The sequence below is a fragment of the Cetorhinus maximus genome, chromosome 12 (genome assembly GCF_964194155.1).
Source record: "Cetorhinus maximus chromosome 12, sCetMax3.hap1.1, whole genome shotgun sequence".
Taxonomy (NCBI): Eukaryota; Metazoa; Chordata; class Chondrichthyes; order Lamniformes; family Cetorhinidae; genus Cetorhinus; species Cetorhinus maximus.
In genome coordinates this window covers 67,505,466-67,524,235 of record NC_135890.1, presented here as the reverse complement: position 1 = coordinate 67,524,235, position 18,770 = coordinate 67,505,466, and positions in this window count along the sequence as shown.

Sequence of the window (18,770 nt, the reverse complement as noted above, 5' to 3'; positions counted from 1 at the left end):
CTGGGGAACAGTCCTGCCCTTGGTAACATTCGGGAACAGTCCTGCCCTTGGTAACACTGGGGAACAGTCCTGTGATTGATAACATTGGAGAACAGTCCTGTGATTGGTAACACTGGGGAACAGTCCTGTCCTTGGTAGCACTGTGAAACCACCCTGTGATTGGTAACACAGGGAAACCGTCCTGTGATTGGAGACACTGGGGAACATTCCTGTGATTAATAACACTGGGGATCAGTCCTGTCTTTGGTAACACTGGGGAACAATCTTGTGATTGGTAACACTGGGGATCAGTCCTGTGATTGGTAACAGTGGAGAACAGTCCACTGATTGGTAACACTGGGGAACCGTCCTGTGATTGGTGACACTGGAGAACAGTCCTGCGATTGTTGACACTGGAGAACAGTCCAGTGATTGGTAAAACTGGAGAATTTTCTTGTGGTTGGAAACACTGGTGAACAGCCCTGTGACTGGTAACATTGGGGAACAGTCCTGAGATTGGTGAACTGGAGAACAGTCCTGTGATTGGTTATTCTGGTGAACAGTACTGTGATTGGTAACACTGGAAAACAGTCCTTTGAGTGGTGACACTGGGGAACAGTCCTGTGATTGTTAACACTGGAGAACAGCCCTGTGATTGGTAACACTGGGGAATAGTCCTGTGATTGGTAACACTGGGGAACAGTCCTGTCTTTGGTAGCACTGTGAAACCACCCTGTGATTGGTAACACAGGGAAACCCTCCTGTGATTGGAGAGACTGGGGAACATTCCTGTGATTAATAACACTGGGGATCAGTCCTGTCTTTGGTAACACTGGGGAACAATCTTGTGATTGGTAACACTGGGGAACAGTTCTGTGATTGGTAACGGTGGGGAACAGTTCTGTGATTGGTAACGGTGGAGAACAGTCCTCTGATTGGTAACACTGGGGAACCGTCCTGTGATTGGTGACACTGGAGAACAGTCCTGTGATTGTTGACACTGGAGAACAGTCCAGTGATTGGTAACACTGGAGAATTTTCTTGTGGTTGGAAACGCTGGTGAACAACCCTGTGACTGGTAACATTGGGGAACAGTCCTGTGATTGGTGAACTGGAGAACAGTCCTGTGATTGGTTATTCTGGGGAACAGTCCTGTGATTGGTAACACTGGGGAACAGTCCTGTGATTGGTGACACTGGAGAACAGTCCTGTAATTGGTTACACTGGAGAACAGTCCTGTGATTTGTAACACTGGAGAACAGTCCTGTGATTGGTAACACTGGGGAACAGTTATGTGATTGGTAACACTGGGGAACAGTCCTGTGATTGTTAACACTGGGGAACAGTTGTATGATTGGTAACACTGGAGAACTGTCGTGCATTTGGTAACTCTGGGGAACAGTCATGTGTTTGGTTACACTTTAGAACAGTCCTGTGATTTGTAACACTGGGGATCAGTCCTGTGATTGGAAACACTGGGAAACTGTCCTGTGAGTGGAAACACTGGGGAACAATCCTCTGATTGGTGACACTGGAGAACAGTCCTGTGTTTGGTAACCCTGGGGAACAGTCCTGTTTTTGGTAACACTGTGAAACAATCCTATGATTGGTAACACTGGGAAACCGTCCTGTGATTGGTGACACTGATGAACTATCCTGTGATTGGTAACACTGGCGAATTGTCCTGTCCTAGGTAACACTGGGAAACCGTCCTGTGATTGGTAACACTAGGGAACAGTCCTGTCCTTGGTAACTCTGTTGAACAGTCCTCTGATTGGGAACACTGGGAAACAGTCCTGTGAGTTGTGACACTGTGGAACAGTCCTGTGATTGTTAACACTGGAGTATAGTCCTGGGATTGGTGACTTTGGGGAACAGTCCTGTCCTTGGTATCACTGGGATACCGTCCTGTGATTGGTAACACTGGGGAACAGTCCTGTGATTGGTAACACTGGGGAACCGTCCTGCCCTTGGTAACACTGGGGAACAGTCCTGCCCTTGGGAACATTGTGGAACAGTCCTGCCCTTGGTAACACTGGGGAACAGTCCTGCCCTTGGTAACACTCGGGAACAGTCCTGCCCTTGGTAACACTGGTGAACAGTCCTGTGATTGGTAACACTGGGGAACAGTCCTGTGATTGGTAACACTGGGGAACAGTCCTGTGATTGTTAACAGTGGAGAACAGTCCTGTGATTGGTAACACTGGGGAACAGTCCTGTGATTCGTAACACTGGAGAACAGTCCTGTGATTGGTAACACTGGTGAACTGTCGTGGTTTTAGTAACACTGGGGAACAGTCCTGTGATTGATAACACTGGAGAAAGTCCTGTGATTGGTAACACTGGGGAACAGTCTTGTGATTGCTAACACTGGGGAACAGTCCTGTCCTTGGTACCACTGTGAAACCACCCTGTGAATGGTAACACAGGGAAACCGTCCTGTGATTGTAGACACTGGGGAACATTCCTGCGATTAATAACACTTGGATCAGTCCTGTCTTTGGTAACACTGGGGAACAATCTTGTGATTGGAAACACTGGGGAACAGTCCTGTGATTGGTAACGGTGGAGAACAGTCCTCTGATTGGTAACACTGGGGAACCGTCCTGTGATTGGTGACACTGGAGAACAGTCCTGTGATTGTTGACACTGGAGATCAGTCCAGTGATTGGTAACACTGGAGAATTTTCTTGTGGTTGGAAACACTGGTGAACAGCCCTGTGACTGGTAACATTGGGGAACAGTCCTGTGATTGGTGAACTGGAGAACAGTCCTGTGATAGGTGACACTGGAGAACAGTCCTGTGATTGGTTATTCTGGGGAACTGTCCTGTGATTGGTAACACTGGAAAACAGTCCTGTGAGTGGTGACACTGGGGAACAGTCCTGTGATTGGTAACACTGCGGAACAGTCCTGCACTTGGGAACAATGGGGAACAGTCCTGCCCTTGGGAATACTGGGGAACAGTCCTGCCCTTGGTAACACTGGGGAACAGTCCTGCCCTTGGTGACACTGGAGAACAGTCCTGTGATTGGTGAACTGGAGAACAGTCCTGTGATTGGTGACACTGGCAAACAGTCCTGTGATTGGTAACAGTGGAGAACAGTTCTATGGTTGGTAACGCTGGAGATCAGTCGTGCTTTTGGTAACACTGGGGAATAGGCCTGTGATTGGTAACACTGGGGAACAGGCCTGTGTTTGGTAACACTGGGGAACAGTCCTGTGACTTGTAACACTGGGGAACAGTCCTGTCCTTGGTAGCACAGTGAAACCACCCTGTGATTGGTAACACAGGGAAACCGTCCTGTGATTGGTGACACTGGAGAACAGTCCTGCGATTGTTGACACTGGAGAACAGTCCAGTGATTGGTAAAACTGGAGAATTTTCTTGTGGTTGGAAACACTGGTGAACAGCCCTGTGACTGGTAACATTGGGGAACAGTCCTGAGATTGGTGAACTGGAGAACAGTCCTGTGATTGGTTATTCTGGTGAACAGTACTGTGATTGGTAACACTGGAAAACAGTCCTTTGAGTGGTGACACTGGGGAACAGTCCTGTGATTGTTAACACTGGAGAACAGCCCTGTGATTGGTAACACTGGGGAATAGTCCTGTGATTGGTAACACTGGGGAACAGTCCTGTCTTTGGTAGCACTGTGAAACCACCCTGTGATTGGTAACACAGGGAAACCCTCCTGTGATTGGAGACACTGGGGAACATTCCTGCGATTAATAACACTGGGGATCAGTCCTGTCTTTGGTAACACTGGGGAACAATCTTGTGATTGGTAACACTGGAGAACAGTCCTGTGATTGGTAACGGTGGAGAACAGTCCTCTGATTGGTGACATTGGGGAACAGTCCTGTCCTTGGTAACACTGGGATACCGTCCTGTGATTGGTAACACTCGGGAACAATCCTGTGATTGGTAACACTGGGGAACCGTCCAGCCCTTGGTAACACTGGAGAACAGTCCTGCCCTTGGGAACATTGTGGAACAGTCCTGCCCTTGGTAACACTGGGGAACAGTCCTGCCCTTGGTAACACTGGGGAACAGTCCTGCCCTTGGGAACATTGTGGAACAGTCCTGCCCTTGGTAACACTGGGGAACAGTCCTGCCCTTGGTAACACTCGGGAACAGTCCTGCCCTTGGTAACACTGGTGAACAGTCCTGTGATTGGTAACACTGGGGAACAGTCCTGTGATTGGTAACACTGGGGAACAGTCCTGTGATTGTTAACAGTGGAGAACAGTCCTGTGATTGGTAACACTGGGGAACAGTCCTGTGATTCGTAACACTGGAGAACAGTCCTGTGATTGGTAACACTGGTGAACTGTCGTGGTTTTAGTAACACTGGGGAACAGTCCTGTGATTGGTAACACTGGAGAAAGTCCTGTGATTGGTAACACTGGGGAACAGTCCTGTGATTGCTAACACTGGGGAACAGTCCTATCCTTGGTAGCACTGTGAAACCACCCTGTGATTGGTAACACAGGGAAACCGTCCTGTGATTGGAGACACTGGGGAACATTCCTGCGATTAATAACACTGGGGATCAGTCCTGTCTTTGGTAACACTGGGGAACAATCTTGTGATTGGTAACACTGGGGAACAGTCCTGTGATTGGTAACGGTGGAGAACAGTCCTCTGATTGGTAACACTGGGGAACCGTCCTTTGATTGGTGACACTGGAGAACAGTCCTGTGATTGTTGACACTGGAGATCAGTCCAGTGATTGGTAGCACTGGAGAATTTTCTTGTGGTTGGAAACACTGGTGAACAGCCCTGTGACTGGTAACATTGGGGAACCGTCCAGCCCTTGGTAACACTGGAGAACAGTCCTGCCCTTGGGAACATTGTGGAACAGTCCTGCCCTTGGTAACACTGGGGAGCAGTCCTGCCCTTGGTAACATTCGGGAACAGTCCTGCCCTTGGTAACACTGGGGAACAGTCCTGTGATTGATAACACTGGAGAACAGTACTATGATTGGTAACACTGGAGAACTGCCCTGTGATTGGTAACACCTAGGAACAGTCCTCTGATTGGTGACACTGGAAAACAGTCCTGTGATTGGTGACACTGATGAACTGTCCTGTGATTGGTAACACTGGGGAACAGTCCTGCCCTTGGAAACAAAGGGGAACAGTCCTGCCCTTGGGAACACTGGGGAACAGTCCTGCCCTTGGTAACACTGCGGAACAGTCCTGCCCTTGGTAACACTGGAGAACAGTCCTGTGATTGGTAACACTGGAGAACAGTCCTGTGATTGGTAACACTGGCAAACAGTCCTGTGATTGGTAACAGTGGAGAACAGTTCTATGGTTGGTAACACTGGAGATCAGTCGTGCTTTTGGTAACACTGGAGAAGAGACCTCTGATTGGTAACACTTGGAACAGTCCTGTGATTGTTAACACTGGGGAACAGTCCTGTGATTGGTAACAGTGGAGAACAGTACTATGATTGGTAACACTGGAGAACTGCCCTGTGATTGGAAACACTGGAGAACAGTCCTCTGATTGGTGACACTGGAGAACAGTCTTGTGTTTGGTAACCCTGGGGAACAGTCCTGTCCTTGGTAACACTGTGAAACCATCCTATGATTGGTAACACTGGGAAACCGTCCTGTGATTGGTGACACTGATGAACTGTCCTGTGATTGGTAACACTGGAGAACAGTCCTGTCCTTGGTAACACTGGGGAACAGTCCTCTGATTGGTTACACTGGAGGACAGTCCTGTGATTGGTAACAGTGGATAACAGTCCTCTGATTGGTAACATTGGGGAACTGTCCGGTGATAGGTGACACTGGAGAACAGTCCTGGGATTGGTGAGACTGGGGAAGAGTCCTGTCCTTGGTAACACTCGGAGACCATTCTGTGATTGGTAACACTAGGTAACAGTCCTATCCTTGGTAACACTGGGGAACAGTCCTCTGATTGGTAACACTGGAGAAAGTCCTGTGATTGGTAACACTGGGGCACAGTCCTGTGATTGGTGACACAGGGGAACATTCCTGTGAATGGTGACACTGGGGAACATTCCTGTGATTAATAACACTGGGGAACAGTCCTGTCTTTGGTAACACTGGGGAACAGTCCTGTGATTGGTAACAGTGGAGAACAGTCCTCTGATTGGTAACACTGGGGAACAGTCCTGTGATTGGCGACACTGGAGAACAGTCCAGTGCTTGGTAACATTGGAGAATTTTCTTGTGGTTGTTAACACTGGAGAACAGCCCTGTGTCTGGTAACATTGGGGAACAGTCCTGTGGTTGGTGACACTGGAGAACAGTCCTGTGATTGGTGACACTGGGGAACAGTCCTGTGATTGTTTACACTGGAGAACAGTCCTGTGATTGGTAACACTGGTGAACAGTCCTGTGATTGTTAATACTTGGGAACAGTTGTATGATTGGTAACACTGGAGAACAGTCGTGCATTTGCTAACACTGGGGAACAGTCTTGTGTTTGGTTACACTTTAGAACAGTCCTCTGATTGGTAACACTGGGGAACAGTCCCGTGATTGTTTACACTGGGGAACAGTCCTGTCATTGGTACCACGTGGGAACAGTTCTGTGATTGGTAACACTGTGAAACCATCCTATGATTGTTAACACTGGGAAACCATCCTGTGATTGATGACACTGAAGAACTGTCCTGTGATTGGTGACACTGATGAACTGTCCTGTGATTGGTAACACTGGGGAACGTCCTGTCCTTGGTAACACTGGTGAATAATCCTGTGATTGGTGACACTGTGGAACAGACCTGTGATTGTTAACACAGAAGAACAGTCCTGGGATTGTTGACACTGGGGAACAGACCTGTCCTTGGTAACACTGGAAAACCTTCCTGTGTTGGTTACACTGGGGAACAGTCCTGTGATTGGTAACACTGGAAAACCTTCCTGTGTTGGTTACACTGGGGAACAGTCCTGTGATTGGTAACACTGGAGAACAGTCCAGTGATTGGTAACACTGGAGAACAATCCTGTGATTGGTAACACTGGAAAACAGTCCTGTGAGTGGTGACACTGTGGAACAGTCCTGTGATTGTTAACACTGGAGAATAGTCCTGGGATTGGTGACTTTGGGGAACAGTCCTGTACTTGGTAACACTGTGATACCGTCCTGTGATTGGTAACACTGGGGAACAGTCTGTGATTGGTAACACTGGGGAACAGTCCTGCCCTTGGGAACATTGTGCAACAGTCCTACCCTTGGTAACACTGGGGAACAGTCCTGCCATTGGTAACACTCGGTAACAGTCCTACCCGTGGTAATACTGGGGAACAGACCTCTGATTGGTAACGTTGGAGAACAGTCCTCTGATTGGTAACACTGGGGAACCGTCCTGTGATTGGTGACACTGGTGTACAGTCCTGTGTTTGTTAACACTGGGGAACAGTCCTGTGATTGTTGACACTGGAGAACAGTCCAGTGATTGGTAACACTGGAGAATTTTTTTGTGGTTGGTAACACTGGTGAACAGCCCTGTGACTGGTAACGTTGGGGAACAGTCTTGTGATTGGTGAACTGGAGAACAGTCCTGTGATTGGTTGTACTGGGGAACAGTCCTGTGATTGTTAACACTGGAGAACAGTCCTGTGATTGGTAACACTGGGGAACAATCCTGTGATTGGTAGCACTGTGATACCGTCCTGTGATTGGTAACACTAGGGAATTGTCCTGTCATTGGTAACATTGGGGAACAGTCCTCTGATTGGTAACACTGGAAAACAGTCCTATGAGTGGTGACACTGTGGAACAGTTCTGTGATTGTTAACACTGGAGATCAGTCCTGGGATTTGTGACATTGGGGAACAGTGCTGTCCTTGTTAACACTGGGAAACAGTCCTGTGATTGGTTACACGGGGGAACAGTCCTGCCCTTGGTAACACTGGGGAACAGTGCTGCCCTTGGTAACACTGGGGAACAGTGCTGCCCTTGGTAACACTGGAGAACAGTCCTGTGATTGGTAACACTGGAGAACAGTCCTGTGATTGGTAACACTGGAGAACAGTCCTGTGATTGGTAACACTGGGGAACAGTCCTGTGATTGGTAACAGTGGAGAACTGCCCTGTGATTGGTAACACCTGGGAACAGTCCTCTGATTGGTGACACTGGAAAACAGTCCTGTGATTGGTGACACTGATGAACTGTCCTGTGATTGGTAACACGGGGGAACAGTCCTGCCCTTGGGAAGAATGGGGAACAGTTCTGCCCTTGGGAACAATGGGGAACAGTCCTGCCCTTGGGAACACTGGGGAACAGTCCTGTGATTGGTAACAGTGGAGAACAGTTCTATGGTTGGTAACACTGGAGATCAGTCGTGCTTTTGGTAACACTGGAGAACTGCCCTGTGATTGGAAACACTGGGGAACAGTCTTCTGATTGGTGACACTGGAGAACAGTCCTGTGTTTGTTAACCCTGGGGAACAGTCCTGTCCTTGGTAACACTGTGAAACCATCCTATGATTGGTAACACTGGGAAACCGTCCTGTGATTGGTGACACTGATGAACTGTCCTGTGATTGGTAACACTGGAGAACAGTCCTGTCCTTGGTAACACAGGGAAACCGTCCTGTGATTGGTAACACTGGGGAACAATCCTGTCCTTGGTAACACTGTTGAACAGTCCTCTGATTGGTAACACTGGGAAACAGTCCTGTGATTGGTAACACTGGGGAACAGTCCTGTGAATGTTTACACGGTAGAATAGTCCTGGGATTGGTGACATTGGGGAACAGTCCTGTCCTTGGTAACACTGGGATGCCGTCCAGCCCTTGGTAACACTGGAAAAAGTCCTGCCCTTGGGAACACTGGGGAACAGTCCTGCCCTTGGTAACATTCGGGAACAGTCCTGCCCTTGGTAACACCGGGGAACAGTCCTGTGATTGATAACACTGGAGAACAGTCCTGTGATTGGTAACACTGGGGAGCCGTCCTGTGATTGGTAACAGTGGAGAACAGTACTTTGATTGGTAACACTGGAGAACAGTCCTGTGATTGGTAACACTGGGGAACAGTCCTGTGATTGGTAACAGTGGAGAACAGTACTTTGATTGGTAACACTGGAGAACAGTCCTGTGATTGGTAACACCTGGGAACAGTCCTCTGATTGGTGACACTGGAAAACAGTCCTGTGATTGGTGACACTGATGAACTGTCCTGTGATTGTTAACACTGGAGATCAGTCCTGGGATTTGTGACATTGGGGAACAGTGCTGTCCTTGTTAACACTGGGAAACAGTCCTGTGATTGGTTACACGGGGGAACAGTCCTGCCCTTGGTAACACTGGGGAACAGTGCTGCCCTTGGTAACACTGGGGAACAGTGCTGCCCTTGGTAACACTGGGGAACCGTCCTGTGATTGGTAACACTGGAGAACTGTCCTGTGTTTGTTAACACTGGGGAACAGTCCTGTGATTGGTAACACTGGAGAACAGTCCTGTGATTGGTAACACTGGGGAACAGTCCTGTGATTGATAACACTGGAGAACTGTCCTGTGATTGGCAACACTGGGGAACAGTCCTGTGATTGGTAACACTGGAGAACAGTCCTGTGATTGGTAACACTGGGGAACAGTCCTGTGATTGATAACACTGGAGAACTGTCCTGTGATTGGTAACACTGGGGCACAGTCCTGTGATTGGTAACACTGGGGCACAGTCCTGTGATTGGTGACACAGGGGAACATTCCTGTGATTGGTGACACTGGGGAACATTCCTGTGATTAATAACACTGGGGAACAGTCCTGTCTTTGGTAACACTGGGGAACAATCCTGTGATTGGTAACAGTGGAGAACAGTCCTCTGATTGGAAACACTGGGGAACAATCCTGTCTTTGGTATCACTGGGGAACAATCCTGTGATTGGTAACACTGGGGAACATTCCTGTGATTGGTTATACTGGGGAACAGTCCTGTGAGAGGTGACACTGGGGAACAGTCCTGTGATTGGTGACACTGGAAAACAGTCCTGTGATTGGTGACACTGGGGAACAGTCCTGTGATTGGTGACACTGGAAAACAGTCCTGTGAGATGTGACACTGGGGAACAGTCCTGTGATTGTTAACACTGGAGAACAGTCCTGTGATTGGTAACACTGGGGAACAGTCCTGTGATTGTCAACACTGGAGAACAGTCCTGTGATTGGTAACACTGGGGAACAGTCCTGTGATTGTTAACACTGGAGAACAGTCCTGTGATTGGTTATACTGGGGAACAGTCCTGTGAGAGGTGACACTGGGGAACAGTCCTGTGATTGGTGACACTGGAGAACAGTCCTGTGATTGGTAACACTGGAGAACAGTCCTGTGATTGGTTATACTGGGGAACAGTCCTGTGAGAGGTGACACTGGGGAACAGTCCTGTGAGAGGTGACACTGGAGAACAGTCCTGTGATTGGTAACACTGGGGAACAGTCCTGTCTTTGGTAACACTGGGGAACAATCCTGTGATTGGTAACACTGGGGAACAGTCCTGTGATTGGTAACACTGGGGAACAGTCCTGTGATTGGTAACACTGGGGAACAATCCTGTGATTGGTATCACTGGGGAACAGTCCTGTGAGAGGTGACACTGGGGAACAGTCCTGTGATTGGTGACACTGGAGAACAGTCCTGTGATTGGTAACACTGGAGAACAGTCCTGTGATTGGTTATACTGGGGAACAGTCCTGTGAGATGTGAAACTGGGGAACAGTCCTGTTAGAGGTGACACTGGGGAACAGTCCTGTGATTGTTAACACTGGAGAAAGTCCTGTGATTGGTAACACTGGGGCACAGTCCTGTGATTGGTGACACAGGGGAACATTCCTGTGATTGGTGACACTGGGGAACATTCCTGTGATTAATAACACTGGGGAACAGTCCTGTCTTTGGTAACACTGGGGAACAATCCTGTGATTGGTAACACTGGGGAACAGTCCTCTGATTGGTAACACTGGGGAACAGTCCTGTGATTGGCGACACTGGAGAACAGTCCAGTGCTTGGTAACATTGGAGAATTTTCTTGTGGTTGTTAACACTGGAGAACAGCCCGGTGACTGGTAACATTGGGGAACAGTCCTGTGATTGGTTACACTGGAGAACAGTCCAGTGCTTGGTAACATTGGAGAATTTTCTTGTGGTTGTTAACACTGGAGAACAGCCCTGTGATTGGTAACACTGGTGAACAGTCCTGTGATTGTTAATACTGGGGAACAGTTGTATGATTGGTAACACTGGAGAACAGTCGTGCATTTGCTAACACTGGGGAACAGTCATGTGTTTGGTTACACTTTAGAACAGTCCTCTGATTGGTAACACTGGGGAACAGTCCTGTCATTGGTACCATGTGGGAACAGTTCTGTGATTGGTAACACTGTGAAACCATCCTATGATTGTTACCACTGGGAAACCGTCCTGTGATTGGTGACACTGAAGAACTGTCCTGTGATTGGTAACACTGGGGAACGTCCTTGTCCTTGGTAAGACTGGTGAATAATCCTGTGATTGGTGACACTGTGGAACAGACCTGTGATTGTTAACACAGAAGAACAGTCCTGGGATTGTTGACACTGGGGAACAGACCTGTCCTTGGTAACACTGGAAAACCTTCCTGTGTTGGTTACACTGGGGAACAATCCTGTGATTGGTAACACTGGGGAACAGTCCAGTGATTGGTAGCACTGGAAAACAGTCCTGTGAGTGGTGACACTGTGGAACAGTCCTGTGATTGGTAACACTGGAGAATAGTCCTGGGATTGGTGACTTTGGGGAACAGTCCTGTACTTGGTAACACTGTGATACCGTCCTGTGATTGGTAACACTGGGGAACAGTCTGTGATTGGTAACACTGGGGAACAGTCCTGCCCTTGGGAACATTGTGCAACAGTCCTACCCTTGGTAACACTGGGGAACAGTCCTGCCATTGGTAACACTCGGTAACAGTCCTACCCGTGGTAACACTGGGGAACAGACCTCTGATTGGTAACGGTGGAGAACAGTCCTCTGATTGGTAACACTGGGGAACCGTCCTGTGATTGGTAACACTGGAGAACTGTCCTGTGATTGGTAACACTGGGGAACAGTCCTGTGATTGGTAACACTGGAGAACAGTCCTGTGATTGGTAACACTGGGGAACAGTCCTGTGATTGATAACACTGGAGAACTGTCCTGTGATTGGTAACACTGGGGAATAGTCCTGTGATTGGTAACACTGGAGAACAGTCCTGTGATTGGTAACACTGGGGAACAGTCCTGTGATTGATAACACTGGAGAACTGTCCTGTGATTGGTAACACTGGGGCACAGTCCTGTGATTGGTGACACAGGGGAACATTCCTGTGATTGGTGACACTGGCGAACATTCCTGTGATTAATAACACTGGGGAACAGTCCTGTCTTTGGTAACACTGGGGAACAATCCTGTGATTGGTAACAGTGGAGAACAGTCCTCTGATTGGAAACACTGGGGAACAATCCTGTCTTTGGTAACACTGGGGAACAATCCTGTGATTGGTAACACTGGGGAACATTCCTGTGATTGGTTATACTGGGGAACAGTCCTGTGAGAGGTGACACTGGGGAACAGTCCTGTGATTGGTGACACTGGAAAACAGTCCTGTGATTGGTGACACTGGGGAACAGTCCTGTGATTGGTGACACTGGAAAACAGTCCTGTGAGAGGTGACACTGGGGAACAGTCCTGTGATTGTTAACACTGGAGAACAGTCCTGTGATTGGTAACACTGGGGAACAGTCCTGTGATTGTTAACACTGGAGAACAGTCCTGTGCTTGGTAACACTGGGGAACAGTCCTGTGATTGTTAACACTGGAGAACAGTCCTGTGATTGGTTATACTGGGGAACAGTCCTGTGAGAGGTGACACTGGGGAACAGTCCTGTGATTGGTGACACTGGAGAACAGTCCTGTGATTGGTAACACTGGAGAACAGTCCTGTGATTGGTTATACTGGGGAACAGTCCTGTGAGAGGTGACACTGGGGAACAGTCCTGTGAGAGGTGACACTGGAGAACAGTCCTGTGATTGGTAACACTGGGGAACAGTCCTGTCTTTGGTAACACTGGGGAACAATCCTGTGATTGGTAACACTGGGGAACAGTCCTGTGATTGGTAACACTGGGGAACAGTCCTGTGATTGGTAACACTGGGGAACAATCCTGTGACTGGTATCACTGGGGAACAGTCCTGTGAGAGGTGACACTGGGGAACAGTCCTGTGATTGGTGACACTGGAGAACAGTCCTGTGATTGTTAACAGTGGAGAACAGTCCTGTGATTGGTTATACTGGGGAACAGTCCTGTGAGAGGTGACACTGGGGAACAGTCCTGTGAGAGGTGACACTGGGGAACAGTCCTGTGATTGTTAACACTGGAGAACAGTCCTGTGATTGGTAACACTGGGGAACAGTCCTGTCTTTGGTAACACTGGGGAACAATCCTGTGATTGGTAACACTGGGATACCGTCCTGTGATTGATAACACTGGAGAACTGTCCTGTGATTGGTAACACTGGGGCACAGTCCTGTGATTGGTGACACAGGGGAACATTCCTGTGATTGGTGACACTGGCGAACATTCCTGTGATTAATAACACTGGGGAACAGTCCTGTCTTTGGTAACACTGGGGAACAATCCTGTGATTGGTAACAGTGGAGAACAGTCCTCTGATTGGAAACACTGGGGAACAATCCTGTCTTTGGTAACACTGGGGAACAATCCTGTGATTGGTAACACTGGGGAACATTCCTGTGATTGGTTATACTGGGGAACAGTCCTGTGAGAGGTGACACTGGGGAACAGTCCTGTGATTGGTGACACTGGAAAACAGTCCTGTGATTGGTGACACTGGGGAACAGTCCTGTGATTGGTGACACTGGAAAACAGTCCTGTGAGAGGTGACACTGGGGAACAGTCCTGTGATTGTTAACACTGGAGAACAGTCCTGTGATTGGTAACACTGGGGAACAGTCCTGTGATTGTTAACACTGGAGAACAGTCCTGTGCTTGGTAACACTGGGGAACAGTCCTGTGATTGTTAACACTGGAGAACAGTCCTGTGATTGGTTATACTGGGGAACAGTCCTGTGAGAGGTGACACTGGGGAACAGTCCTGTGATTGGTGACACTGGAGAACAGTCCTGTGATTGGTAACACTGGAGAACAGTCCTGTGATTGGTTATACTGGGGAACAGTCCTGTGAGAGGTGACACTGGGGAACAGTCCTGTGAGAGGTGACACTGGAGAACAGTCCTGTGATTGGTAACACTGGGGAACAGTCCTGTCTTTGGTAACACTGGGGAACAATCCTGTGATTGGTAACACTGGGGAACAGTCCTGTGATTGGTAACACTGGGGAACAGTCCTGTGATTGGTAACACTGGGGAACAATCCTGTGACTGGTATCACTGGGGAACAGTCCTGTGAGAGGTGACACTGGGGAACAGTCCTGTGATTGGTGACACTGGAGAACAGTCCTGTGATTGTTAACAGTGGAGAACAGTCCTGTGATTGGTTATACTGGGGAACAGTCCTGTGAGAGGTGACACTGGGGAACAGTCCTGTGAGAGGTGACACTGGGGAACAGTCCTGTGATTGTTAACACTGGAGAACAGTCCTGTGATTGGTAACACTGGGGAACAGTCCTGTCTTTGGTAACACTGGGGAACAATCCTGTGATTGGTAACACTGGGGAACAGTCCTGTGATTGGTAACACTGGGGAACAGTCCTCTGATTGGTACCACTGGGGAACAGTCCTGTGATTGGTATCACTGGGGGACAGTCATCTGATTGGTAACACTGGGGAACAATCCTGTGATTGGTAACACTTGGGAACGGTCCTCTGATTGGTAACACTGGGGAACAGTCCTGTGATTGGTAACACTGGGGAACAGACCTGTGATTGGTAACACTGGGGAACAGTCCTGTGATTGGTAACACTGGGGAACAGTCCTGTGATTGGTAACACAGGGGAACAGTCCAGTCGTTGGTAACACTGGGGAACAGTCCTGTGATTGGTAACAGTGGAGAACAGTCCTCTGATTGGTACCACTGGGGAACAGTCCTGTGATTGGTACCACTGGGGAACAGTCCTGTGATTGGTAACGGTGGAGAACAGTTCTGTGATTGGTAACACTGGAGAACTGCCATGTGATTGGTAACACCTCGGAACAGTCCTCTGATTGGTGACACTGGAGAACAGTCCTGTGATTGGTAACCCTGGGGAACAGTCCTGTCCTTCGTAACACTGGGAAACCGTCCTGTGATTGGTGACACTGATGATCTGTCCTGTGATTTGTAACACTGGGGAACAGTCCCGTCCTTGCTAACACTGGGAAACCGTCCTTTGATTGGTAACACTGGGGAACAGTCCTGTCCTTGGTAACACTGTTGAACAGTCCTCTGATTGGTAACACTGGAAAACAGTCCTGTGATTGGTGACATGATGAACTGTCCTGTGATTGGTAACACTGGGGAACAGTCCTGCCCTTGGGAACACTGGGGAACAGTCCTGCCCTTGGTAACACTCGGGAACATTGCTGCCCTTGGTACCACTGGAGAACAGTCCTGTGATTGGTAACACTGGAGAACAGTCCTGTGATTGGTAACAGTGGAGAACACTTCCATGATTGGTAACACTGGAGATCAGTCGTGCTTTTGATAACACTGGTGAACAGGCCTGTGATTGGTAACACTAGGGAACAGTCCTCTCTTTGGTAACCTTGGGGAACAGTCCTCTGATTGGTAACACTGGAAAACAGTCCTATGAGTGGTGACACTGTGGAACAGTTCTGTGATTGATAACACGAGATCAGTCCTGGGATTCGTGACATTGGGGAACAGAGCTGTCCTTGTTAACACTGGGAAACCGTCCTGTGATTGGTAAGACTGGGGAACAGTCCTGTGATTGGTAACAGTGGTGAACAGTCCTCTGATTGGTAACACTGGGGAACAGTCCTGTGATTGGTGACACTGGAGAACAGTCCTGTGATTGGTTATACTGGGGAACAGTCCTGTGATTGGTAACACTAGAAAACAGTCCTGTGAGAGGTGACACTGGGGAACAGTCCTGTGATTGGTAACACTGGGGAACCGTCCAGCCCTTGGTAACACTGGGGAACAGTCCTGCCCTTGGGAACATTGTGGAACAGCCCTGCCCTTGGTAACACTGGGGAACAGTCCTGCCTTTGGTAACACTTGGGAACAGTCCTGCGCTTGGTAACACTGAGGAACAGTCCTGTGATTGATAACACTGGAGAACTGTCCTGTGATTGGTAACACTGGGGAACAGTCCTGTGATTGGTAACACTGGAGAACTGTCCTGTGATTGGTAACACTGGGGAACAGTCCTGTGATTGATAACACTGGAGAACTGTCCTGTGATTGGTAACACTGGGGAACAGTCCTCTGATTGGTTACACTGGAGAACAGTCCTCTGGTCGGTAACATTGGGGAACTGTCCTGTGATTGGTGACACTGGAGAACAGTCCTGGGTTTGGTGAGACTGGGGAAGAATCCTGTCCTTGGTAACATTGGGAAACCGTCCTGTGATTGGTAACACTAGGAAACAGTCCTATGCTTGGTAAGACTGGGGAACAGTCCAGTGAATTGTGCCACTATTGAACAGTCCTGTGATTGTTAACACAGGAGAACAGTTCAGGGATGGGTGACACTGAGGAACAGTCCTGTCCTTGGTAACACTGGGAAAACGTCCTGTGATTGGTAACAATGGGGGTCATTCCTGTGATTGGTAGCACTGGGGAACAGTCCTGCCCTTGGGAACATTGGGGAACAGTCCTGCCCTTGGTAACACTGGGGAACAGTCATGCCCTTGGTAACACTCGGGAACGGTCCTGCCCTTGCTAAACTGGGGAACAGTCCTGTGATTGGTAACACTGGGGAACAGTCCTGTGATTGGTAGCATTGGAGAATTTTCCTGTGATTGGTATCACTGTAGAACAGTCCTAAGATAGGTAACACAGGGGAATATTCCTGTGATTGGTAACACTGCGGCACAGACCTGTGATTGGTAACACTGGGGAACATTCCTTTGATTGGTAACACTGGGGAACAGTCCTGCGATTGGTAACACTGGGGCACAGTCCTGTGATTGGTGACACAGGGGAACATTCCTGTGATTGGTGACACTGGCGAACATTCCTGTGATTAATAACACTGGGGAACAGTCCTGTCTTTGGTAACACTGGGGAACAATCCTGTGATTGGTAACAGTGGAGAACAGTCCTCTGATTGGAAACACTGGGGAACAATCCTGTCTTTGGTAACACTGGGGAACAATCCTGTGATTGGTAACACTGGGGAACATTCCTGTGATTGGTTATACTGGGGAACAGTCCTGTGAGAGGTGACACTGGGGAACAGTCCTGTGATTGGTGACACTGGAAAACAGTCCTGTAATTGGTGACACTGGGGAACAGTCCTGTGATTGGTGACACTGGAAAACAGTCCTGTGAGAGGTGACACTGGGGAACAGTCCTGTGATTGTTAACACTGGAGAACAGTCCTGTGATTGGTAACACTGGAGAACAGTCCTGTGATTGTTAACACTGGAGAACAGTCCTGTGATTGGTAACACTGGGGAACAGTCCTGTGATTGTTAACACTGGAGAACAGTCCTGTGATTGGTTATACTGGGGAACAGTCCTGTGAGAGGTGACACTGGGGAACAGTCCTGTGATTGGTGACACTGGAGAACAGTCCTGTGATTGGTAACACTGGAGAACAGTCCTGTGATTGGTTATACTGGGGAACAGTCCTGTGAGAGGTGACACTGGGGAACAGTCCTGTGATTGTTAACACTGGAGAACAGTCCTGTGATTGGTAACATTGGGGAACAGTCCTATCTTTGGTAACACTGGGGAACAATCCTGTGATTGGTAACACTGGGGAACAGTCCTGTGATTGGTAACACTGGGGAACAGTCCTGTGATTGGTAACACTGGGGAACAGTCCTGTGATTGGTAACACTGGGGAACAATCCTGTGATTGGTAACACTTGGGAACGGTCCTCTGATTGGTAACACTGGGGAACATTCCTGTAATTGGTAACACTGGGGAACAGTCCTGTGATTGGTAACACTGGGGAACAATCCTGTGATTGGTAACACTTGGGAACGGTCCTCTGATTGGTAACACTGGGGAACATTCCTGTGATTGGTAACACTGGGGAACAGTCCTGTGATTGGTAACACTGGGGAACAGTCCTGTGATTGGTAACACTGGGGAACAGTCCTGTGATTGGTAACACTGGGGAACAGTCCTGTGATTGGTAACACAGGGGAACAGTCCAGTCGTTGGTAACACTGGGGAACAGTCCTGTGATTGGTAACAGTGGAGAACAGTCCTCTGATTGGTACCACTGGGGAACAGTCCTGTGATTGGTACCACTGGGGAACAGTCCTGTGATTGGTAACAGTGGAGAACAGTTCTGTGATTGGTAACACTGGAGAACTGCCATGTGATTGGTAACACCTCGGAACAGTCCTCTGATTGGTGACACTGGAGAACAGTCCTGTGATTGGTAACCCTGGGGAACAGTCCTGTCCTTCGTAACACTGGGAAACCGTCCTGTGATTGGTGACACTGATGATCTGTCCTGTGATTGGTAACACTGGGGAACAGTCCCGTCCTTGCTAACACTGGGAAACCGTCCTTTGATTGGTAACACTAGGGAACAGTCCTGTCCTTGGTAACACTGTTGAACAGTCCTCTGATTGGTAACACTGGAAAACAGTCCTGTGATTGGTGACATGATG